This window comes from Ranitomeya variabilis, chromosome 6 (genome assembly GCF_051348905.1).
Source record: "Ranitomeya variabilis isolate aRanVar5 chromosome 6, aRanVar5.hap1, whole genome shotgun sequence".
Classification (NCBI taxonomy): Eukaryota; Metazoa; Chordata; class Amphibia; order Anura; family Dendrobatidae; genus Ranitomeya; species Ranitomeya variabilis.
In genome coordinates this window covers 163,656,362-163,681,684 of record NC_135237.1, presented here as the reverse complement: position 1 = coordinate 163,681,684, position 25,323 = coordinate 163,656,362, and positions in this window count along the sequence as shown.

The following is a 25,323-nucleotide window of genomic DNA, read 5'->3' as shown; positions in this document are numbered from 1 at the left end:
CCAGTCTGCTCCCAAGTGGGATGAAACTGCTGGAGACTAGTATTGTAGGCAGGAAGAGGATCAAACAAACCTACCCAGATAACATTATGAAGCATTAAGTAAAACATTTCATTGTTCCTACAATGTCATTTGAAGCTTTTAATTGTTAACAAAACACGTTAGGACAAATGTAATTTTAATTGTACAAACAGAAAAGGAAGCCACGATAAAGAATATTTCTAGAAATCCACCATGGCTACAGAGTTTCAAGAAGTGTGATATAAATGATTTGTTCTCATATGGTAAACAAGACATGATATTGAGCAAATGCTCTGCATCCATTTGTTTTGCAGTGGAATAAACCTTGAGAGATCAATAGATATGAGTTCATATGAAAACTATAAACATAAATGATCATTCCTAAAGAAAGTCTGCACCTCCCAATTTTCATAGTGATTTACAACATTTTGTCCAATCAATGCGATAAATTACAGAAGAAAGCAATCTGTGTTCATCCGACAGAACAAAAATATTGATGGTTCACAAAGGTGAAATGGAATTGAGGCCCAAAGTGTTAATATTTACCTGAGCCACAATGGTGGATCTCTCTAGGAATACAAAGGAACTGTTGAGGATGTCTGTTAAACATGTAAAGAGCAAATAGATAAATGGCTGCACTCAATTTTACTGTGCTAAAGCAAGGAAATGTGCGATACATGAAATGTGAACAGCATAATGGCTTGTGAAATCTATGAAAAAATACATGAGATGCTTAGCACAAGATTTGGCCAAAAATTGTGAGCCCATCCACCAAACGTCAAGGTAATCTCAGATCGGATGGGTACCTGAGCTGACTGCCTAGTGTGAACACTTACCTATGGCTAATAACATGGTAAAGCCTGCTTATATAGGAAGGTCAGAACCAACTGTGTTTGGATGTAATTAAAATCACAGCATGGTGAAGGGCGGGGCGTTCAAGCCAGAAAAATAATACATAGTAAATATAAGAAAACTGACTGAACAGCAATCTAGTCTGAACTGGTGCATAACCAAAAAAGACATATAGCAAATAGATAATGGCTGCACTCAATTTTACTGTGCTAAAGCAAGGAAATGTGCGATACATGAAATGTGAACAGCATAATGGCTTGTGAAAGCATTTATAGGAAGGTTGGAACCAACTGTGTTTGGATGTAATTAAAATCACAGCATGGTGAATGGCGGGGCGTTCAAGTCAGAAAAAACAGTACATGTAAAGAGGACAGGCCATGGGAAAAAACAACAGGGCATAGTAACAGATAGTGAGTGTTTTAAGAGTGAAATTAACATGAGAGCGATCCAAGGGGAATCACACTGGAGAAAAGCTCTAGGGTAAGCTGATTTGCCTGACAGCTCATAGGCTCATGAAGGGTATGGCAAAGGGGGTGAAACTAGTTTGCCAATGCAATCCAGTCCTGTTCAAATCTGTTCATCTTATCAATGTGTTAGGGGCAATTAAGGGAATATAATAAAGGAATATTTTATGGAGCCCCATATCTTTAAAGAATGGGACATTATGCGGTCTTAATATGCTTTTGTTGTATTGGTGGAAGTCATAGTAATTCTGGAGCTATAGGTAGAGGGACAATGACAATTCATGGGACATATGGTCTACAGGGTAAGGGGGGTATTTGTTAATTTTTAGCAGTTTGGTCTCCCAAACCACCTTTCAATCAATGGTAGTACAGCATTATCTTGCTGTCCCGAGGGAGGCTTCCCATCAAATAAGTTATTCAAATGTTTGCCCTATCCCAGGAAACGTGCTGGGATTAGGATTGGGTGGAAAAGGTAGAGAAGTTTAGCAAACAGAATCTGTTTATTGGCATAGCTTCTGTAATATTGAAGGGTAGTAAGTGACAAAGAGAGGATCTAAGTTGCTGGTAAGCTAATTTCCTAAATAATCCAATTGATCAGTTGTCTATTCGAAGAAGAAATTACGTTTAAAATGGCTTACTAAGGATTCTGAAAAAGAGATATTCAGAGCCTAGGATTTAGTTTGATTGACAGCTACTCCTGACACATAGCCAAATATCATATGGAAACTAGAGAAAGGTGGAGGTACATCCAAGCTGCCAAAAGTATGAGATGCAGTTGGAGATGTAAATGCATATTTTTGTATCAGTATGTTTTGAAGCACTCTTGATTCTTCCTCAGAACAAAATTAATTGATTATTGTTATTTTTAATAATCAGGTGGCCTGATTGTTTATGCATGCATAAAAGTGCGTTCAGTAACAGTTTTGTGCACTTCTGAAAAGAAGGAGATTGCCGAGAGGCCAGATGGAGTCCAGAGTACCTCTGCTGCCTCATTATAGTGAATGGATCCCTTGGGGGTTTTATATGGTTTATATTGAAACTCAGACAAAAGTGCTCAGCGTAGAGCTCAGAATTAACATGATGCAAAATGTTATGTAAACTGTTCCCAATTAAAGCTCAATCCACAAAAAAAGTAAGTCCCCACTAAGGTCCATTATCTGTTAGTGGAAATATAGAGGGCTTCCACATTACTGATAGTACAAAGGCTCTGGAAAAGCAAAATGGCTCCTCTCCTCCTAAAAGAAATTGAGCAAATTCTGCACACCCTAATCCATATGCCCCCTCCCTTCTGAGCACCAATTTGCCTAAACGAACATTTAGTGTTCATATTTGGCATTTCTGTAGCAATGAGATGTAGCTTAATTTATGGGTGCATGTCTCCAGAAATACAAGCTGGGCATAACTTTCCAGGCACTACAATGTACTGGGCACTACAGTGGCAGTTTGCAACTCTCATTCAGCAACATCCACTGCTGCTTCTTTCTGGAACACACATGTAGTCAAATTCAACTAGATAAACTTCCAAATGGGTATAATTTCCAACTTACCTGATGGGAGATTCTGCTCTTCTAGTATTTAGGGGCTCTGTATACACAGTCTGCAAACTATTTTAGGAAAATCTGCGCCCCAGGAGGCAAATAGCACTCTGTCCTTCCCGAATCTCTCCGTAAAGCTAAGCAGTACTGTACAGGCACTTATGTGGTATTTCTACATTCAGCAAAAATTGTGGGACACATTTTTGTGCTATTTTTTACCCATTTCCCTTTGGGAAAATGTAAAATCTGGGGCTGAAACAAAATTTTGGTGTAAAAATTAATTTTTTTTTCACTGCCCAATACAATTACATTTTGTGACCCAGCTGTAGCATCAATGTGATCACTGCACCCCTAGATTAATTCATTGAGAGGTGTACTTTGTAAAAATAGGCTCCCGTTTGTGAGTTTCTGCTGTTTTAGCACCTCAGCGGCTCTCCCAGTGGGTCATAGAACCCACAAACCATAACAGTAAAATCTATACTATAATATAGCGCTCCTTTCCTTCTGAGTTTTGCATTGTGCCTGAAAAATATGTGCTGATTACATGTAGAGTATTGATGCACTCATGAGAAGTTTTTACAACAAACAGTAGCCCATATTTTCCCATTACCCCTTAGCAAAATAAAAAATTTTGGGCTAACACAACATTGTGGTGGTAAAACTTTAATTATTCTTTCTTCACCACCCAGTGGTATAAAATTCTCTGAGGCATTTGTGGTGTCAATATAATCACTGCACCCCTAGATGAATTCATTGGGTGGTGGTCAGCCCTCATAGCAAGTGTGCATTTCTGCTACATACAGACGATCTGATAATCGCCTGTATGTAGCAGAGCCGATCGGACAGCTGCAGCATCTAGTCTCCCATGGAGACAATTGAAGGATGCAAAAAGTTTAAAAAAAGTTTATAAATATATTTAAGAAATATACAGTGGGTACAGAAAGTTTTCAGACCCCTTTAATTTTTTTCACTCTTTGTTTCATTGCAGTCATTTGGAAAATTCAAAAAAGTTCATTTTTTTCTTATTAACCCCTTCCCGACATGCACCGTACTAGTACTGCTCTGTGGAAACTGTGTTCCCGCAAACCGCAGTACTAGTACGGCAGCACGATTGCGCAGTCTCATGGTGAGTATGGGGGTGTCAGCTGTATGTGACAGATGACACCCTGCAGCAATGCCCATGATTGTTTCTAGCACCGAAAGTGGGCATTTAACCCCTCTGATGCCGCTGTCAGTACGCGATCACGTTGTTCCGATGGTCTCCATGGAGACCCCGGATCCAAAATGGCTGCGGGGGTCCTTCCAGGTCCTTCAGTGAGGTGGCTTGCCAGTGCCTGCTAAGAGTAGGAGCCGGCAAGACATCTACACTGCCTGTCAAATCGCTGATCTGACACAGTGATATCCAAAGTGTTAGATCAGCGATCTGACTTTATATAGTAATGTCACAACCTGGGACAATGTTACAAAGTTAAAAAAAATTAGAATGTATAAAAATATTTTTTTAAAATATGCAAATAAAGAAAAAAATATATATTTTTCCAATAAAACCATTTATTTAAATAAAAAGAAAACAATAACAGTACACATACTTGGTATCGCCGCATCCACAACGACCCGCTCTATAAAACTATCCCACTTGTTAACCCCTTCAGTGAACACCGTAAAAAAAGAGGCAAAAAACAATGCTTTATCATCATACTACCGAACAAAAAGTACAATAAAACGCAATCAAAGAGACGGATGCAAATAAAATGGTACCACTGAAAACGTCATCTTGTCCCGCAAAAAACAAGCTGCCATACAGCTCCATCAGCAGAAAAATAAAAAGGTTAGAGCTCTCAGAATTGGGATGAAAAAACAATTATTTTTATATAAAATAGTTTTCATTGTGTAAAAGCGCCAAAACATAAAAAAAATATAAATGAGGTATCGCTGTAATCATACTGACCCGAAGAATAAAACTGCTTAATCAATTTTGCCACACACGGAACAATATAAATGCTCCTCCCAAAAAGACATTCAGGAATTGCTGGATTTTGTTCATTCTGCCTCTCAAAAATCAGAATAAAAAGCAATCAAAAAATGTAATATGCCTGAAAATGGTACCAATAAAAATGTCAACTCGTCCCGCAAAAAACAAGGCTTCACATGACTCTGTGGGCCAAAATATGAATTAATTATAGCTCTCAAAATGTGGTGATGCAAAACCTATTTTTTGCAATAAAATGTATCTTTTAGTGTGTAACAGCAGCCAAAAGAAATCCCAATATAAAACCCCACTATAAATAGTAAATCAAACCCTCATTTATCACCCCCTTAGTTAGGGAAAAATAATAAAATTTAAAAAATGTATTTATTTCAATTTTGCCATTAGGATTAGGGTTAGGGTTAGGGTAAGGGTTGGGGCAAAAGTTAGGGTTAGGGTTAGGGTTGGGGCAAAAGTTAGGGTTGGGGCCAGAGTTGAGGTTAGGGTTTGGATTACATTTACAGTTGGGGTTAGGGCTGGGATTAGGATTAGGGGTGTGTCAGGGTTAGGGGTGTGGTTAGGGTTATGGTTAGGGTTGGGATTAGGGTTAGGGGTGTGTTTGGGTTAGCGGTCAGTTGGAGTTAGGGGTGTGGCTAGGGTTGGGATTAGGGTTAGGGGTGTGTTGGGTTAAGGGTGTGGCCAAAGTTGGGAATAGGGTTAGGGTTGTGTTCGGGTTAGGGGTGTGGTTAGGGTTATGGTCAGAGTTGGGATTAGGGTTAGGGGTGAGTTGGGGTTAGGGATGGAGTTAGATTTGGGGGATTTCCACTGTTTAGGCACATCAGGCGCTCTCCAAACGCGACATGGCGTCCGATCTCAATTCCAGCCAAATCTGCTTTGAAAAAGTAAAACAGTGCTCCTTCCTTTCCAAACTCTGCCGTGCACCCAAACCGTGGTTTTCCCCTTCATATGGAGTATCAGCGTACTCAGAACAAATTGGACAACAACTTTTGCAGTCCAATTTCTCCTGTTACCCTTGTGAAAATAAAAATTTTGGGGCTAAGAAATCATTTTCGTGGAAAAAAAATGATTTTTTATTTTCACGGCTCTACATTATAAATTTTAGTGAAACACTTGGGGTTTAAAGTTCTCACAACACATCTAGATAAGTTGCTTGGGTAGTCTATTTTCCAATATGGGGTCACTTGTGGGGGGTTTCTACTCTTTAGGTACATCAGGGGCTCAGCAAATGCAATGTGACACCCGCAGACCATTCCATCAAAGTCTGCATTCCAAAATGGTGATCCTTCCCTTCCGAGATATGCCATGTGCCCAAATGGTGATTTTCCCTCCATATGGGATATCAGTGTACTCAGGACAAATTGGACAATAACTTTTGCAGTCCAATTTCTCCTGTCACCCTTGTGAAAATAAACATTTGGGGGCTAAAAAATCATTTTTGTGGAAAAAAAAGATTTTTTATTTTTATGGCTCAAAGTCAAAGTTCTCACAACACATCTAGATAAGTCCCTTGGGGGTCTAGTTTCCAATATGGGGTCACTTGTGGGAGGTTTGTACTGTTTAGGTACATCAGGGGCTCTGCAAACGCAACGTGACGCTGGCAGACCATTCCAGCAAAGGCTACATTCCAAAATGGCACTCCTTCCCTTCTGAGCTCTGCCATGCGCCCAAACAGTGGTTCCTCCCCACATATGGGGTATCAGCATAGTCAGGACAAATTTCACAACAAGTTTGGGTGTCCAATTTCTCTGGATACCCTTTGGAAAATAAAAACATTGCTGGCTAAAAGATCATTTTTGTGGAACAAATGATTTTTTTAATTTTCATGGCTTTTCATTATAAACTTTAGTGAAACAATTGGGGGTTCAAAGTGCTCACCACACATCTAGATAAGTTTATTGGGTGGTCTAGTTTCCAAAATGGGGTCACTTGTGGGGGTTTTCAACTGTTTAGGCACATCAGGGTGTTAGGGGTCGAGTTCCTGCCTCTGCACAGGGGGAATCTCGAGCCATCTCTGCTGCGGTCTCCCATTCTTCTCCTGCCACAGTGGAGCTTGCTCAGAGGAGGCGTCGGTCCCAGCATCATGCTCAGTCTGACACTGTGCGAAGGGTTATTGCTGTCCTTCCAGCTTCTGCCATTGTGGCCAGTACTGGTCAGCAGGGAGCAGATGTCTTTGGGACTAAGTCCTACTTTTCCTCTTCTGAGCATGCCCAGGGTAAGATCTCTCATTGGAGATCAAGGGTCACATGCTCAGGTACTGCAGCAAATCCTATTGGTCCTCTAGGAAGGTCCTGAAGGTGTTCAACGTCTGTGGCAGTCTATCATTGGTCCTTCTAGGAAGGTCCTGTACTTGCTGCAGCTATAAGAGGTGCGCATGACCGCACGGCCATGCGCTAGTGCCAATTTATGCACGAGCTCAGTGCCAGTGTGGCCATGTTTGTGTGTATTCAGGGACCTGGCTGAAATAAGCCCCTAGAATGCTGGCACCTTCGGCGAGGAGTTTGGTGTGTGTATTCAGGGACCCGGCTGAAATAAGCCTCTAGAATGCTGGCACCTCCGGCGAGGAGCTGCGTGTTTGCATTTGACTGCATGACCACCATCTGCTCTACAAAGTAGCTGTGTTCCTCTGTGAGCCAAACAGGGCACAGCGTTATCCTTGCTAGCAGACTCTGTGAAGTAACAGAGTCTGTTTATATTACTAAATTGTACCGCCATATCTAGCTGCAGGTGCTTTCCTGCACGATGGATCCCGGGTTGAGAATGCACCAACTTCTTCTAATAAATATATATATTCGGTGCATTCCGCCAATCCCAACACAGGGTCTCTCCAAACGCAACATGATGTCCGATCTCAATTCCAGACAATTTTGCATTGAAAAGTCAAACAGCGCTCCTTCCCTTCCGAGCTCTGCCATGCGCCCAAACAGTGGTTTACCCCCACATATGGGGTATCAGCATACTAAGGATAAATTGCACAACAAATTTTGGGGTCCATTTTCTCCTGTTACCCTTGGGGAAATAAATAAATTGCTGGGAAAAGATCATTTTTGTGAAAAAATATGATTTTTTATTTTTACGGCTCTACATTATAAACTTCTGTCAAGCACTCAGGGGTTCAAAGTGCTCACTCAAAGCTAGATAAGTTCCTTAGGGGGGCTACTTTCCAAAATGGTGTCAGTTGTGGGGGTTTTCCATTGTTTAGGCACATCAGGGGCTCTCCAAACAAAACATGGAGTCCGATCTCAATTTCTGCCAATTTTGCATTGAAAAGTCACATGGTGATCCTTCCCTTCCGAGCTCTGCCATGCACCAAAACAGTGGTTTACCAACACATATGAGTTATCGGCGTACTCAGGACAAATTGTAGAACAACTTTTGGTGTCCAACTTCTCCTGTTACCCTTGGTAAAATAAAACAAATTGGATCTAAAGTAAACTTTTTCTGAAAAAAAGTTAAATGTTCATTTTTTTAAACATGTGAACCTGTGGGGTACCTGAAGGGTTAATAAACTTCTTGAATGTGGATTTGAGTACCTTAAAGGGTGCAGTTTGTAGAATGGTGTCACTTTTGGACATTTTCTGTCATATTCGCCCCTCAAAGTCACTTCAAGTGTGAGGTGGTCCCTCCCACAGATGGTTTTGCAAATTTAGTTGTAAAAATGAGAAATCGCTGGTCAACCTTTAACCCTTATAAATTCCTAATAAAAAAAATGTGTTTCCAAAATTATGCTGATGTAAAGCAGACCTGTGGGAAATGTTATTTATTAACTATTTTGTGTGACATGACTCTCTAATTTTTGCCAAAATTCAGTTTTTTTCACAAATAAACTCAAGTCATATCAAATAAATTTTACCACAATCATAAAGAACAATTTGTCACGAGAAAACATTCTCAGAATCACCAGGATCCATTGAAGCATTTCAGAGTTATGACCTCATAAATTGACAGTGGTCAGATTTGAAAAAAATGTCCGGGTCAGGAAGTTGAAAACAGGCTTCGGGTGAAGGGGTTAATGTACACTCTGCATCCCATCTTGACTAAAAAAAAACAAAACAGAAATGTAGAAATTTTTGCAAATTTATTAAAAAAGAAAAACTGAAATATCACATGGTCATAAGTATTCAGACCCTTTGATCAGACACTCATATTTAAGTCACATGCTGTCCATTTCCTGGTGATCCTCCTTGAAATGGTTCTACTCCTTCACTGGAGTCCAGCTGTGTTTAATTAAACTGATAGGATTTGATTTGGAAAGGCATAAATCTGTTTATATAAGACCTCACAGCTCACAGTGCATGTCAGACCAAATGAGAATCATGAAGTCAAAAGAAGTGGCCAAGGAGCTCAGAGACATGATTGTGGCCAAGGCACAGATCTGGACAAGGTTACAAAAATATCTCTGCAGTACTCAAGGTTCCTAAGAGCACAGTGACCTCCATAATCCTTAATGGAAGAAGTTTGGGACTACCAGAAACTGAGCAATCATGGTAGAAGAGCCTTGGTAAGAGAGGTAAAGAAGAACCCCAAGATCACTGTGGCTGAGCTCCATAGATGCAGTAGGGAGATGGGAGAAGGTTCCACAAAGTCAACTATCACTGCAGCCCTCCACCAGTTGGGCCTTTATGGCAGAGTGGCCCAACAGAAGCCTCTCCTCATTGCAAGACGTATGAAAGCCCACCTAGAGTTTGCTAAAAACCACATGAAGGACTCCCAGACTATAAAAAATAAGATTCTCTGGTCTGATGAGATGAAGATAGACATTTCTGGTGATAATTCTAAGCGGTATGTGTGGAAGAATCCAGGCACTGCTCATCACCTGCCTAATACAGTCCCAACAGTGAAACATGGTGGTGGCAGCATCATGCTCAGGGGGTGTTTTTCAGCTGCAGAGACAGGATGGCTGGTTGCCATTGAAGGAATCATGAATGCGGCCAAGTACAGAGATATCCTGGATGATAACCTCTTCTAGAGTGCTCTGGACCTCAGACTTGGCTGAAGATTCATCTTCCAACAAGACATTGACCCTAGGCACACAGCTAAAATAACAATGGAGTGGCTTCAGAACAACTCTGTGCCTCCTGACCTAAACTCAATTGAGTATCTCTGGAGAGACCTGAAATTGGCTGTCCATCAACATTCACTATCCATCCTAATGGAACTGGAGAGTATTTGCAAGGAAGAATGGCAGAGGATCCCTAAATCCAAGTGTGAAAAACTTGTGGCATCATTCCCAAGCAGACTAATGACTGTGTAGGATGCTATCAGGTGTGTAGGATACAGTGACACACAGGAGACAGAGCAAGGATTAACAGGGATTTTATATAACACAACAATAGATAAAGCAGGGGGTATTATAACAAAGGTAAAAATGGTTCAACTTACCAGTCTCTGGGCCTTGGTAGGAGTTGGCTGGAAGATCCTTCAGTGGCACCGCAGGCGGCGTGAGAAGTCTCCAATCTGGTCCCGCAGAAAGGTGATGCACTGTTTCCTTGTGGTGGTGAATCCTTTGGGTCCTTCGGCAGTTGGTCTCCTGGTACTGGAATGAGATTTTGTAAAGGTGTGGGTCCATGGCACAGTGAACACAGCAAACAGTTCAGCAGACAAGGCCACAGAAATAGCAAGCAGTCCAGGTGTTACGGCCACAGGAGCAAGACGGCACTTAGTAGGCACCACATGGATAGGACTCAGTGGTGCCTCTGCGGTGGTGAGCAGAACAATACTCTGGAGTCTGTGCTGGTCACTGTGCGGTGCAGGGATTTCTCTGGGCTCTGTGTCATCAGTCGGGATGGCACTGTTAACAGAGTGGGAAGGCACGGATAGCTGGCGTGGGTAAGTCGAGAGGGAGTAAACCGTCTCTGAGTTCTTACGCTGGTTCCCCACCAAAAACCCCGTCTTCCCGCGCACACCACTATTTAAGTTGGACCTGCCCCCATCAGTCAGGTGTCCTGAACTGCTCCAGTTAGAAATCTCTTCCCCCCGGAATAATGGTAACAGCCCCAACCGTTCCAGCCCAGACACGCAAGAGGGACCGTTAGCCTCGCTCTACTCCCTACAGCTGTACTAGCGCAAAAGGGTGCTTCCACTGAATAGTTATAACCTGAATACGTATAACCACGTGATATTTCAGTTTTCCTTTTTTAATAAATTTGCAAAAATTTCTACATTTCTGATATTTTTTCAGTCAAAATGGGGTACAGAGTGTACATTAATGAGAAAAAATGAACTTTTTTGAATTTACCAAATGGCTGCATTGAAACAAAAATTTAAAGGAGTCTGAATACTTTCTGTACCCACTGTATAAAAGTTCAAATCACCCCCTTTTCACCCCATTCAAAATAAAGCAATAAAAAAAACCCATAAACATATTTGATATCACCGCTTTCAGATTTGCCCGATCTATTATTATAAGAAAATAATCAACCTGATCGCTAAACGGCGTAATGATAAAAAAAGTAAAAACACCAGAATTATGTTTTTTTAATCCCCACTACATTGCAATAACATGCAATAACAGACAATCAAAAGAACGTGTCTACACCAAAATGGTATCAATAAAAACGTTAGCTCGGCTCGCAAAAAATAAGCACTAACTCATCCCCAAATCAAGAAACAGGGAGACGCTACTGGTCTCGGAAAATGCCCCATTTTTTTTGCCAAAGTTTGGATTTGTTTTTCACCGTAGCGAGTGGTTTGCAAACAATGGAGATACTAGTCACAGATTGGACTCTCCATGGCAAATCTTTGCATCTGTGAAAGCTCTCACATGCCATCCTGGTTGCATCGTAATGTTTTCCGATTTTCATCTTTGTTTGATAAAAGTTTGAGATAGCTTATCGTACACCAAAAGTAAGCTGATATATCTCTATCAAAACTGATAAAATGACCAGACACTGATGATAGTCAGATCCTAAACAGTTCTGAAAATTGAATTGTTTCTTGTGTTTGATAAAAATTACTGTGTCAAGTATTTCAGTAGATCCCACTGGTGAATGAATAGGAGGATTGTGCCATATGGTGCTTCTTCTGAGTCTTTCAATTGGGTCTGTGCTCAGAAGGGGGATGTCTTTTGCTTCCTTCATATATATTATTATATTTATTATTTTAATATTATATATACAGGGCCTTGCGAAAGTATTCGGCTCCCTGGAACTTTTCAACCCACATATCATACTTAAAACATAAAGATACCAAATGTAAATTTTTGGTGAAGAATCATCAACAACTGGAATACAATTGTGAAGTTGAATGAAATTTATTTTAAATTTTTGTGGGAATTCAAAAACTGAAAAGTGGGGCGTACAACCAGACATTGTGATATTAGACAAGGATCAGAAGACAGCAATGATAATAGATGTGACAGTGCCAAGTAACAGCAACATCAGAAAGAAGGAATATGAGAAGCTGGAGAAATACCAGGGCCTCAAAGGAGAACTGCAGAAGATGTGGAAGGTGAAGACAACAATGATTCCAGTGGTAGCAGCACTTTGAGCAATGAGCCCTAAGTTGGGAAAATGGCTAAAACTGATCCCAGGTGCAACATCTGAACTCTTTATCCAGAAAAGTGCAATGCTAGTATAAGCAGGTTGAGGGATGCAGTGACGGACAGGAGACAGACTAAGGGAGATATGTGCACAAGGAGCAAGGTTATACCTAATACAGAGAGAACTAATAGGGGGAAGGTTTTTTAACGAACGGGGAAGAATCATTCTTCTCCTCTCGCTTCCTCAAACTCAATGTGGACAAATCTGAACTCATCATCTTTCCTCCATCTCATAGATCTTCCTTACCGGACCTATCTATCACATTAAAGGACATCACGTTTTCCCCCATACCAGAAGTGTGCTGCTTTGGAGTAACCCTCAACTCTGCCCCTGTCCTCCAAACCGCACATCCAAGCTCTTTCCACCTCCTGTTGCCTCCAGCTCAAAAATATCTCCAGAATCCGTCCTTTCCTCAACCGTCAATCTACTATAATTCTTGTGCATGCCCTCATCATCTCCCGCCTTGACTACTGCAACATCCTTTTCTGTGGCCCGCTAACACCCTTGCACCTCTCCAGTCCATCTTTAACTCTGCTGCCCGACTAATTCATCTCTTTCCTCGCTACTCCTCTGCTTCCCCCTCTGCAAATTTTTTCACTTGCTCCCATTCCCTCAGCGTATCCAGTTCAAATTACGAATACTGACCTACAAAGCCATCCATAACCTGTCTCCTCCATATATCTCTGAACTAAACTCCCGATATCTTCCCTCACGTAATCTCCGGTCCTCCCAAGATCTCCTTCTCTCCTCCACACTTATTCGCTGCTCACTCAACTGCCTCCAAGACTTCTCCCGAATATCCCCCGTCCTCTGGAATTCTTTGCCCCAACACGTCCGACTATCAACCACATTCGGATCCTTCAGATGGAACCTGAAAACCCACCTCTTCAGGAAAGCCTACAGCCTGCACTGACCCTGCTGCCTCCTCACCACTACTGAAGCTACCGCCTCACCATCACCGGAGCTCCAGCATCCCTCAACCTATTGTCTCCATCCCCACCATCCTCTAGAATGTAAGCCCGCAAGGGCAGGGTCCTTGCCCCTTTGTGTCAGTCTGTAATTGTTAGTTTGCTAACTGTAAGCAATATCTGTAATTTGTATGTAACCCTTTCTCATGAACAGCACCATGGAATCAATGGTGTTATATAAATAAATAAATAATAATAATAAAAATAATACTCTTAACACTTTGGGCATCAGCCACGTGTGTGTTCCAGCCCTTGACTGAGGAAGTTTAGATTACGTGACAAAAAAAAGGATCTGTCACAGTTCTATGAAAAAAAAACAGGGGAAACTTCCCTGGCGCTAACGGTGTACTCCTGTGGTCCTGATGATGGCGGTGTCCTCTGGTGGTCCTGGTGGTGGCAATGTCCTCTGGTGAACCTGGCGATAGTGGTGATAGTCTGTGGTATTATCACGGGCAATGGCCACAACGGATAAAGGGAGGAAGGAGGAATAGTTTCTTCCCTCAGTGGTGAGAGTCCCTACACTGCTGTACCCTGTGACACTGTCCGACACACACTATAATGGCCAGCTCGGTCCGCTATTCCGTACCGATGAGCGCCTGTATCCCATACACAGACCTTGCCTCTCATGGTCAGACCTTCTGGCTGGGGCGATCTTGTCATCATTGTTGGCTGAATCAGCAGTCTCTTAAAGGTCCATGATGTAAGCGAGGACAGCATTATCTGTGGTGTCTTAGTGGGTCCCCGTTAGTGTTGAGCATTCCAATACCGCAAGTATCGGGTATCGGCCGATACTTGCGGTATCGGAATTCCGATACCGAGATCCGATACTTTTGTGGTATGGGAATCGGAATCGGAAGTTCCCAGTGTATGGTTCCCAGGGTCTGAAGGAGAGAAAACTCTCCTTCAGGCCCTGGGATCCATATCCATGTAAAAAATAAAGAATTAAAATAAAAAATATTGATATACTCACCTCTCCGGAGGCCCCTGGACATCACTGCTGGTAACCGGCAGCCGGCTTTGCTTAAAATGAGCACGTTCAGCACCTTCCATGACGTCACGGCTTCTGATTGGTCGCGTGCCGCTCATGTGACCGCCACGCGACCAATCACAAGCCGTGACGTAATTCTCAGGTCCTAAATTCCTAGAATTCGGAATTTAGGTCCTGAGAATGACGTCACGGCTTGTGATTGGTCGCGTGGCGGTCACATGAGCGGCACGCAACCAATCAGAAGCCATGACGTCATGGAAGGCCCTAAACGCGCTCATTTTAAGCAAAGAAGGCTGCCGGTTACCAGCGATCATGTCCAGGGGCCTCCGGAGAGGTGAGTACATCAATATTTTTTATTTTAATTCTTTATTTTACACAGTAATATGGATCCCAGGGCCTGAAGGAGAGTTTCCTCTCCTTCAGACCCTGGGAACCATCAGGATACCTTCCGATACTTGGTGTCCCATTGACTTGTATTGGTATCGGGTATCGGTATCGGCGATATCCGATACTTTTCGGGTATCGGTCGATACTATCCGATACCGATACTTTCAAGTATCGGACGGTATCGCTCAGCACTAGTCCCCATCGGTCGTTTCCTGTCAGCGCATCCACTCGTCCCTGGCTTCAGTCATTGCCGCCCCGTCACCTCACAGCTGATCTACTCTGACAGGACTCACGCGTGCGTGCCATTCCAGTCTCAACTGTTTGAATTTCTACACGCGCATTAACTGTCTGCTTAGCCACGCCACCTTCTCTCGAGCACAGGGACACCCCAAGCTCTCCCCCTTGTATCCTATGTGACAGACCCGATAGTTCCAGATCCATTACAGAATTACAGATGAGGCAAACCTGGTTAGTTTCTCCCCCTTACACTGGGAACAACTAAGATCCTGCGCAGAACCCTTAATCTCCCAAGCCTCTGATAGAGGACCCGAGAATGAGAAAGGACAAAAAAGACTTGTAAATTATATGGTTTTGGTCAGTTGCTATTGATAAGAACAAATATTACAATATGCCTTATCATATCATGTACAGTATATCAGCTAGTCAACAGACTTAATTCTGCTCAATATTGATACAAAAGAGCTTGGAAAGAGGTGGAAAGAGCTTGGATGTGCGGTTTGAAGGACAGGGCAGAGTCAAGGGTTACTCCGAGGCAGTGGACTTCTGGTAGGGGAGAAAGCGTGATGTTGTTAATTGCAATAGATAGGTCAGGTATGGAAGATCTATGAGATGGGGAAAGATGAGGAGTTCAGATTTGTCCACATTGAGTTTGAGGAGGCGAGAGGAGATATGGCTGATAGACACTCTGGGATTCTGGACAGCAGAGAGGTGATGTCTGGGCCAGAAAGGTAGATGTGAGTGTCATCGGCATAATGGTGATACTGGAATCCATGGGACTTTATGAGTTGTCCCAGGCCAAGTGTATAGATTGAGAAGAGTAGGGGTCCTAGAACAGAGCCTTGGGGGACTCCAACAGAGAGAGGGTGGGATGAGGAGTTAGTGTGGGAGTGGGAGACGCTGAATGTGCAGTTGGAGAGGTGTGAGGAGATCCAGGATCGAGTGAGGTCTTTGATACCAAAGGAGAAGAGGATCTGTAGTAGGAGGCAGTGGTCAACTGTGTCAAAAGCAGAGGACAGGTCTCGAAGGAGAAGTACAGAGTATTGTCTGTTAGCTTTGGCTGTAAGTAGGTCGTTAGCAGAATTATGTTTGACAGGTTGGTTTGTAACTCTACAACAGTTGCAATCTCTCATGTAGCCCCTTGGAAAAATGAATTGCCCACCCCTGCTGTTGACAATAAGGTGACTGCAAATTATCTTTCTAATGGAACCCCAAATAATGAGCCATAATTTTGGCAAAATTTGTCAACAAGTGTTCAGATTCCTGGCTGCATCACCACAGAGGAAATTAAACACCAGACAGTGACCGGAGGGCTTTTTGCTGTTGATTCAGGATTTCTTAGTAGGGCATATGAAAATAGGTTTTCTTAACTGGACAACTAGCACTTAGCTTAAGTTCTAGAACCAATGACAAAGTGAAATAAAATAATACGTGAAAAGCATTATGATGCTTTATGTTGTGAATTCTGTTCTCGAGCTCCCTCCTGTGGTTATGAATGGTACTTCGGCGAGTTCTGTTCATGGACTCCCTCTGGTGGCTGTGAGTGGAGCTGCTGGTTCTGAGATTCCTTCTCCAGCTGATCTCGTTCAGGCCTTGGCTGGCTGCTCTATTTAACTCCACTTAGATCGTTACTTGATGCCAGCTGTCAATGTCCTAGTACTGGCTCAGTTCTCTTGGATCTTTCAGATGACCTGTCTACTTCAGCAAAAGCTAAGTCCCTGCGAGCTTATTTGTTACCACTGTGTTTTTGTCCAGCTTGCTATTATATTTAATCTTGTTAGCTGGAAGCTCTGGGATGCAGAGTGGCACCACCGCGCCATGAGTCGGTGCGGTGGTTTCTTTTGCACACTCTGCGTGGTTTTTTGTTAGTTTTTTATGCTGACCGCAAAGATACCTTTTCTATCCTCAGTCTGTTTAGTTCAGTCTGGCCTCCTATGCTGAAACCTATTTTATTCCTGTGTTTGTGACTTCCATCTTAACTCACAGTCAATATATGTGGGGGCTGCCTATTTCTTTGGGGAATTTCTCTGAGGCAAGGTAGGCTGTATGTTCTATCTTTAGGGGTAGTTAGCTCTTAGGCTGTGAAGAGGCGTCTAGGCAGAGTCAGGAACGCTCCACGGCTATTTCTAGTTGTTGTGATAGGATTAGGGGTTGCGGTCAGCAGAGCTCCCACTTCCCAGAGCTCGTCCTGTATTGCTAGTTTGCTCATCTGGTCATTTCTAGTGCTCCTAACCACCAGCCTAACATAACAATACAGCTGGCCCACAAAGTGTTAATGCATCTCAATAGAGGGATAAGAGAAGTTCTGAGACCATTTTTTTTTCTCTGCAGTGTGTTTTGTATTTCTTTTCCCCTTAACCTCTGGGTGGTTCAGGACACAGGTGTAGATATGGACATTCAAGGTCTGTCCTCTTGTGTGGATCAACTCACTGCAAGGGTACAAAGCATTCAAGATTATGTAGTTCAGAACCCGATGTTAGAACCCAGAATTCCAATTCCTGATTTGTTTTCTGGGGATAGATCTAAGTTCCTGAATTTCAAAAATAATTGTAGACTGTTTTTTGCTTTGAAACCCCGCTCCTCTGGTGACCCCATTCAGCAAGTAAAAATCATTATTTCTTTGCTACGTGGCGACCCTCAAGACTGGGCATTTTCCCTTGCGCCAGGAGATCCTGCTCTGCGTAATGTAGATGCGTTTTTTCTGGCGCTTGGATTGCTTTATGATGAACCAGATTCAGTGGATCAGGCAGAGAAAATTTTGCTGGCTTTGTGTCAGGGTCAGGATGAAGTGGAGGTATATTGTCAGAAGTTCAGAAAGTGGTCTGTGCTTACTCAGTGGAATGAGTGTGCCCTGGCGGCAATTTTCAGAAAGGGTCTTTCTGAAGCCCTTAAGGATGTTATGGTGGGATTCCCCTCGCCTGCTGGTCTGAACGAGTCTATGTCCTTGGCCATTCAGATCGATCGACGCTTACGTGAGCGCAAAAATGTGCACCATTTGGCGGTGTTTTCTGAGCAGAAGCCTGAGCCTATGCAATGTGATAAAACCTTGACCAGAGCTGAACGGCAAGAATACAGACGTCAGAATGTGCTGTGTTTTTACTGTGGTGACTCCACTCATGCTATCTCTGATTGTCCTAAGCGCACTAAACGGTTCGCTAGGTCTGCCACCATTGGTACGGTACAGCCAAAATTTCTTTTGTCCGTTACTCTGATTTGCTCTTTGTCGTCCTATTCTGTTATGGCATTTGTGGATTCAGGCGCTGCCCTGAATTTGATGGACTTGGAGTTTGCCAGGCGTTGTGTTTTTTTCTTGGAGCCCTTGCAGTATCCTATTCCATTGAGAGGAATTGATGCTACGCCTTTGGCCAAGAATAAGCCTCAGTACTGGACTCAATTGACCATGTGCATGGCTCCTGCACATCAGGAGGATATTCGCTTTTTGGTGTTGCATAATCTGCATGATGTGGTCGTTTTGGGTTTGCCATGGCTACAGGTCCATAATCCTGTATTGGATTGGAAATCAATGTCTGTATCCAGTTGGGGTTGTCAAGGGGTACATGGGGATGTCCCATTGTTGTCTATTTCGTCTTCCCATCCTTCTGAAGTCCCTGAGTTCTTGTCAGATTACCGGGATGTATTTGATGAGCCCAAATCCAGTGCCCTACCTCCTCATAGGGATTGCGATTGTGCTATTAATTTGATTCCTGGTAGTAAGTTTCCGAAGGGCCGGCTGTTCAATTTATCTGTGCCAGAACACGCTGCAATGCGGCGTTATATAAAGGAGTCCTTGGAGAAAGGGCATATTCGCCCGTCGTCGTCACCGTTGGGAGCAGGGTTCTATTTTGTGGCCAAGAAGGATGGTTCTCTGAGACCGTGTATAGATTACCGCCTTCTTAATAAAATCACCGTCAAATTTCAGTACCCTTTGCCGCTACTGTCTGATTTGTTTGCTCGGATTAAGGGAGCTAGCTGGTTCACCAAGATAGATCTTCGAGGGGCGTATAATCTTGTGCGTATTAAACGGGGCGACGAATGGAAAACAGCATTTAATACACCCGAGGGCCATTTTGAGTACTTGGTGATGCCATTCGGGCTTTCTAATGCTCCATCTGTGTTTCAGTCCTTTATGCATGACATCTTCCGAAAGTACCTGGATAGATTCATGATTGTATATTTGGATGATATTTTGGTCTTTTCGGACGATTGGGAGTCTCATGTGAAGCAGGTCAGAATGGTGTTCCAGGTCCTTCGTGCTCATTCCTTGTTTGTGAAGGGGTCTAAATGTCTCTTTGGAGTTCAGAAGGTTTCATTTTTGGGCTTCATTTTTTCCCCTTCTACTATCGAGATGGACCCTCTTAAAGTTCAGGCCATTTATGATTGGACTCAGCCTACTTCTGTGAAGAGCCTTCAGAAATTTCTGGGCTTTGCTATTTTTTACCGTCGCTTCATCGCTAATTTTTCTAGTGTTGTTAAATCATTGACTGATTTAACCAAGAAAGGTGCTGATGTGGTCAATTGGTCCTCTGCGGCCGTTGAGGCTTTTCAGGAGCTGAAGCGTCGTTTTTCTTCTGCCCCTGTGTTGTGTCAGCCAGATGTTTCGCTCCCGTTTCAGGTCGAGGTGGATGCTTCTGAGATTGGAGCAGGGGCTGTTTTGTCTCAAAGAGGTTCTGATGGCTCTGTGATGAAACCATGTGCTTTCTTTTCTAGAAAGTTTTCGCCTGCTGAGCGCAATTATGATGTGGGTAATCGAGAGTTGTTGGCTATGAAGTGGGCGTTTGAGGAGTGGCGACATTGGCTTGAAGGAGCCAAACATCGCATGGTGGTCTTGACGGATCACAAGAATCTGACTTATCTCGAGTCTGCCAAGCGGTTGAATCCTAGACAGGCTCGATGGTCGCTGTTTTTCTCCCGCTTCAATTTTGTGGTTTCGTACCTTCCGGGTTCTAAGAAAGTGAATGCTGATGCCCTTTCAAGGAGTTTTGTACCTGATTCTCCGGGAGTTCCTGAGCCGGCTGGTATTCTCAAAGAGGGGGTAATATTGTCTGCCATCTCCCCTGATTTGCGGCGGGTGCTGCAGGAGTTTCAGGCTGATAGACCTGACCGTTGCCCAGCGGAGAAGCTGTTTGTCCCTGATAGATGGACTAGTAGAGTTATCTCTGAGGTTCATTGTTCGGTGTTGGCTGGTCATCCTGGAATCTTTGGTACCAGAGATTTGGTGGCTAGATCCTTTTGGTGGCCTTCCTTGTCACGAGATGTGCGTTCTTTTGTGCAGTCCTGTGGGACTTGTGCTCGGGCTAAGCACTGCTGTTCTTGTGCCAGTGGGTTGCTTTTGCCCTTGCCGGTCCCGAAAAGGCCCTGGACGCATATTTCCATGGATTTTATTTCAGATCTCCCTGTCTCTCAGAGGATGTCAGTTATCTGGGTGGTTTGTGATCGCTTCTCTAAGATGGTCCATTTGGTACCTTTGCCTAAATTGCCTTCCTCCTCTGATTTGGTTCCATTGTTTTTCCAGCATGTGGTTCGTTTACATGGCATTCCGGAGAACATCGTGTCGGACAGAGGTTCCCAGTTTGTTTCAAGATTTTGGCGGTCCTTTTGTGCTAAGATGGGCATTGATTTGTCTTTTTCTTCAGCTTTCCATCCTCAGACAAATGGCCAAACCGAACGAACCAATCAGACTTTGGAAACATATCTGAGATGCTTTGTTTCTGCTGATCAGGATGATTGGGTGTCCTTCTTGCCTTTGGCTGAGTTCGCCCTTAATAATCGGGCCAGCTCGGCCACTTTGGTTTCGCCTTTTTTCTGTAATTCTGGTTTCCACCCTCGTTTTTCTTCAGGGCAGGTTGAGCCTTCGGACTGTCCTGGTGTGGATTCTGTGGTGGACAGGTTGCAGCAAATTTGGACTCATGTAGTGGACAATTTGACATTGTCCCAGGAGAAGGCTCAACGTTTCGCTAACCGCCGTCGCTGTGTTGGTCCCCGACTTCGTGTTGGGGATTTGGTTTGGCTGTCGTCTCGTTTTGTTCCTATGAAGGTTTCATCTCCTAAGTTTAAGCCTCGTTTCATTGGTCCTTATAAAATTTCTGAAATTATTAATCCTGTGTCATTTCGTTTGGACCTTCCAGCTTCTTTCGCCATCCATAATGTGTCCCATAGGTCGTTTTTGCGGAGATATGTGGCTCCTATGGTTCCCTCCGTTGATCCTCCTGCCCCGGTGTTGGTTGAGGGGGAGTTGGAGTATGTGGTGGAGAAGATTTTGGATTCTCGTATTTCGAGACGGAAACTTCAGTACCTAGTCAAGTGGAAAGGTTATGGTCAGGAGGATAATTCCTGGGTAGTTGCCTCTGATGTTCATGCTGCCGATCTTGTTCGTGCCTTTCATTTGGCTCGTCTGGAGAGGCCTGGAGGCTCTGGTGAGGGTTCGGTGACCCCTCCTCAAGGGGGGGGTACTGTTGTGAATTCTGTTCTCGAGCTCCCTCCTGTGGTTATGAATGGTACTTCGGCGAGTTCTGTTCTTGGACTCCCTCTGGTGGCTGTGAGTGGAGCTGCTGGTTCTGAGATTCCTTCTCCAGCTGATCTCGTTCAGGCCTTGGCTGGCTGCTCTATTTAACTCCACTCAGATCGTTACTTGATGCCAGCTGTCAATGTCCTAGTTCTGGTTCAGTTCTCTTGGATCTTTCAGATGACCTGTCTACTTCAGCAAAAGCTAAGTCCCTGCTAGCTTATTTGTTACCACTGTGTTTTTGTCCAGCTTGCTATTATGTTTAATCTTGTTAGCTGGAAGCTCTGGGATGCAGAGTGGCACCACCGCGCCGTGAGTCGGTGCGGTGGTTTCTTTTGCACACTCTGCATGGTTTTTTGTTAGTTTTTTATGCTGACTGCAAAGATACCTTTTCTATCCTCAGTCTGTTTAGTTCAGTCTGGCCTCCTATGCTGAAACCTATTTTATTCCTGTGTTTGTGACTTCCATCTTAACTCACAGTCAATATATGTGGGGGCTGCCTATTTCTTTGGGGAATTTCTCTGAGGCAAGGTAGGCTGTATGTTCTATCTTTAGGGGTAGTTAGCTCTTAGGCTGTGAAGAGGCGTCTAGGCAGAGTCAGGAACGCTCCACGGCTATTTCTAGTTGTTGTGATAGGATTAGGGGTTGCGGTCAGCAGAGCTCCCACTTCCCAGAGCTCGTCCTGTATTGCTAGTTTGCTTATCTGGTCATTTCTAGTGCTCCTAACCACCAGCCCAACATAACAGCTTTAATTAATTGCAAATCTGTGAATACCAATCTACCATATCATTTAAAAAAAAATGTTTAATTTGAGCAAAATGAAGCTGAAATCACAGAAAAATCTTGCTGGTTTAGTGTCACATAGAAGCATATAAACTGCTCTAGTAATTTGTATTCAAGAAATTGTTAAAATGTGTGTGCTGCTCCAATATGTACAAAGAGGTGATTAAAATTTGACCCCCTTCTGGTGATGTTTCACACCACAAAACCCACTTGTGGTAGAAGAACTTAGTGCTTGCTCTCTTCTTGTTTCACAATCTTTGAAATTGCTATATACTCGACTGTACACCATTTTAGGATCCCTGAAGAGCTAACTAACTAAAAAAATAAAGGATGCCTCTCTTTAAGGACAGTGCTGCTACTTGTACCAATATACAGTATGTGGCTCTTTTAATTTAAGTCTTTTGAAGATAGAGATACATTCGACCTTTATCTGCTTTCCTAGTATTGCAATATAGATGCAAGAGAAACTCTCTTCTCTCAGAGCTGTATTAGTATAGGGTTTCAACCAGAATTCTCAGTGTCTTTGCTGATTATTATTTTTGAAATCTCTGATTATTTTATTTCTATTATACATAAAGCAGATGAAATAAGTATTGAACACATCACCAATTTTCTATGTAAATATATTTCTAAAGGGGCTATTGATTTCTGTAACAACCCATCTAATCCCCACAGGCAAATAAATCAAATCATAGATGTCCATGAATTAAGTTATGTGTAGTAACGAGACATGACACAGAGTACTGAACATGGCTACTAAATTTTAATTAATACTTGGTAAACAAAAAGCTTTAGTTGGTGATGACAGCTTCAAGATGCCTCCTATATGGAGAAGCTGGTTTCATGCATTGCTTAGGTGTGACTTTGGCCCATTTTTCCACACAAACTCTATTCAATTCAAATCCTGAACGGGTTCCTTCTATGAACTCTGAGCTATAGTTCCTTTCATAATATTTCTATTGGATGTAGGAAAGTTGATTGGCTGGGCCATTCTAGCAGCTTTATTTTCTTTCTCTGAAAGCAATTAAGAGTTTCCTTGGCTGTATATTTGGGATCATGTGTCTTGCTGAAATTACCACCCTTGTTTCATCTTCATCAACCTGGTAGATGGCAGCATATTTTTTATCAAAAATGTCTCAGTACCGTATTTTTCAGACTATAAGACGCACTTTTGTTCCCCAAAATTTTGTGTCTGCCCACAGCACAGGGGGGCACGTGTCTGCCATCAGCATGGGGGGGCATGTGTCTGCCAGCAGGACAGGGGGGCATGTGTCTGCCAGCAGCACAGGGGGCATATAGTGACTGGGGGGCCTGTACCTGTCAGCAGCACAGGGGGGCATATTGTGACTGGGGGCATGTGCCTGCCAGCAGCACAGGGGGGCATGTCCCTGCCAGCACAAGGGGGCATATTGTGACCATGGGGCATGTGCCTGCCAGCACAGGGGACATATAGTGACCCAGGGGGGGCATGTGCCTGCCAGCAGCACAGGGGGCATATAGTGACCCAGGGGGGCATGTGTCTGCCAGCAGTACAGGGGGGCATATAGTGAACAGGGGGGCATGTGCCTGACAACAGCACAGGGGGCTATGTGCCAGCACAAAGATGGGGGTTATATAGATACCAGGATGAGGGACATATGATTTGTGATGGACACTGGCATTATAAGACAGACCCCCATTTAACATAAACAAATATTTTTTTCTCTTTTTCTTCACCAAATTTGGGGGTGCGTCTTATAATCTACATGTAGGTCGCACAAAGAGGAGATTGAAAGATAGGATAAAGGAGCACCTGGATAATATCACTAAGGGGTTTGGTGGTCATCCCTTGTCACGCCATTATGCAGAAAAACATGGGCGGACGTGTAATGGAACGTCTTTTTGTGGTATCCAGATTGTGCAAAAAACCCCAGAGGTGGGGATTATTTGAGGAGCATGTCTAGGGTTGAGTCCAAGTGGATCTTTACACTCGATAGCCTGGCCCCGAAGGGATTAAATTATGAAATAGAACTGTATGCCCTTTAATGTAGTATTAGGTGGTACCATCATTTCAACGCAGGATTCCCGAGTGGGATTCACTCTAAACATATGTGCGCATTTTTTGGATTAATGCAATTATATACAGCATATTGATAACTTTTTAAATAAAACTCTGTGTTTAAGAGTTCTTATAAATAATTTTATATAGGGTTGGGGTCATTTTAATTGTTTTTAGCAGTTCCTATTTATATATATTTATACATATTTTAATACATGTGTTTTTTTTTATTTTTTTGATTAATAAATTAGAATTTTAATCTAGTGGAAAATAAAAAAAGGGGGAGTCATATAATTTTGTGTAATATGTGGGTATTTTTGCATTTATATATGATTTGTGTGTAATAAGCAGTGTTCTTTTTATGGTACGTATAAAGGGCTTTTGGGATACTGGAATAACAGATAGCCCCTCTGCACCACTAGTGCTTATTTTAAGGGAGATAATCTTTTTTCTAATATTTGTGCACTGGTAGTGTACAATTCACTATAGGTGGCCTTGTTAGTAGTGTGTTATAAGTTGTATGTTACTTGCCAGCCAATCAGGAAAACTGGCATAGTAGGAGGGAGAAGCACGGGGGTATAAAGGTTCAGCATTAATACAGGGACAACAACCTTGAGGAAGAGGGACGGCTCCCTCGAAACGCGTCGGTCATTGGCCCCTGTACATGTCCGTCTTCTACGGACCGGTGACGTCACCGCTAAACCACGCCCCTTGCACACCTCGCCACTACACGGCGGCGCCTTCGGCCGAGGTATACTGCCGTTTGTTACGGAAAGCTCTATAGTAGCCACCTATGGTGTAAAGGGAGGATGCTCCCCATCTGCAGACCCAGCACAGGTAGCGGATACACCAGAGACTTTGGGCACACACCATCCGGTGCTACTCCTTCAGTTCCGGGATTGTGCAGACACGTGGGATTGCAAGCACAGCAAGGTGGGCACCACTACGTGTTCATTTGTTTGTTTATTTGTGTTTTAGCACGGCAGCCCTCTGTTTCACTACTGTTTTGGTCATTTTTAATACTTA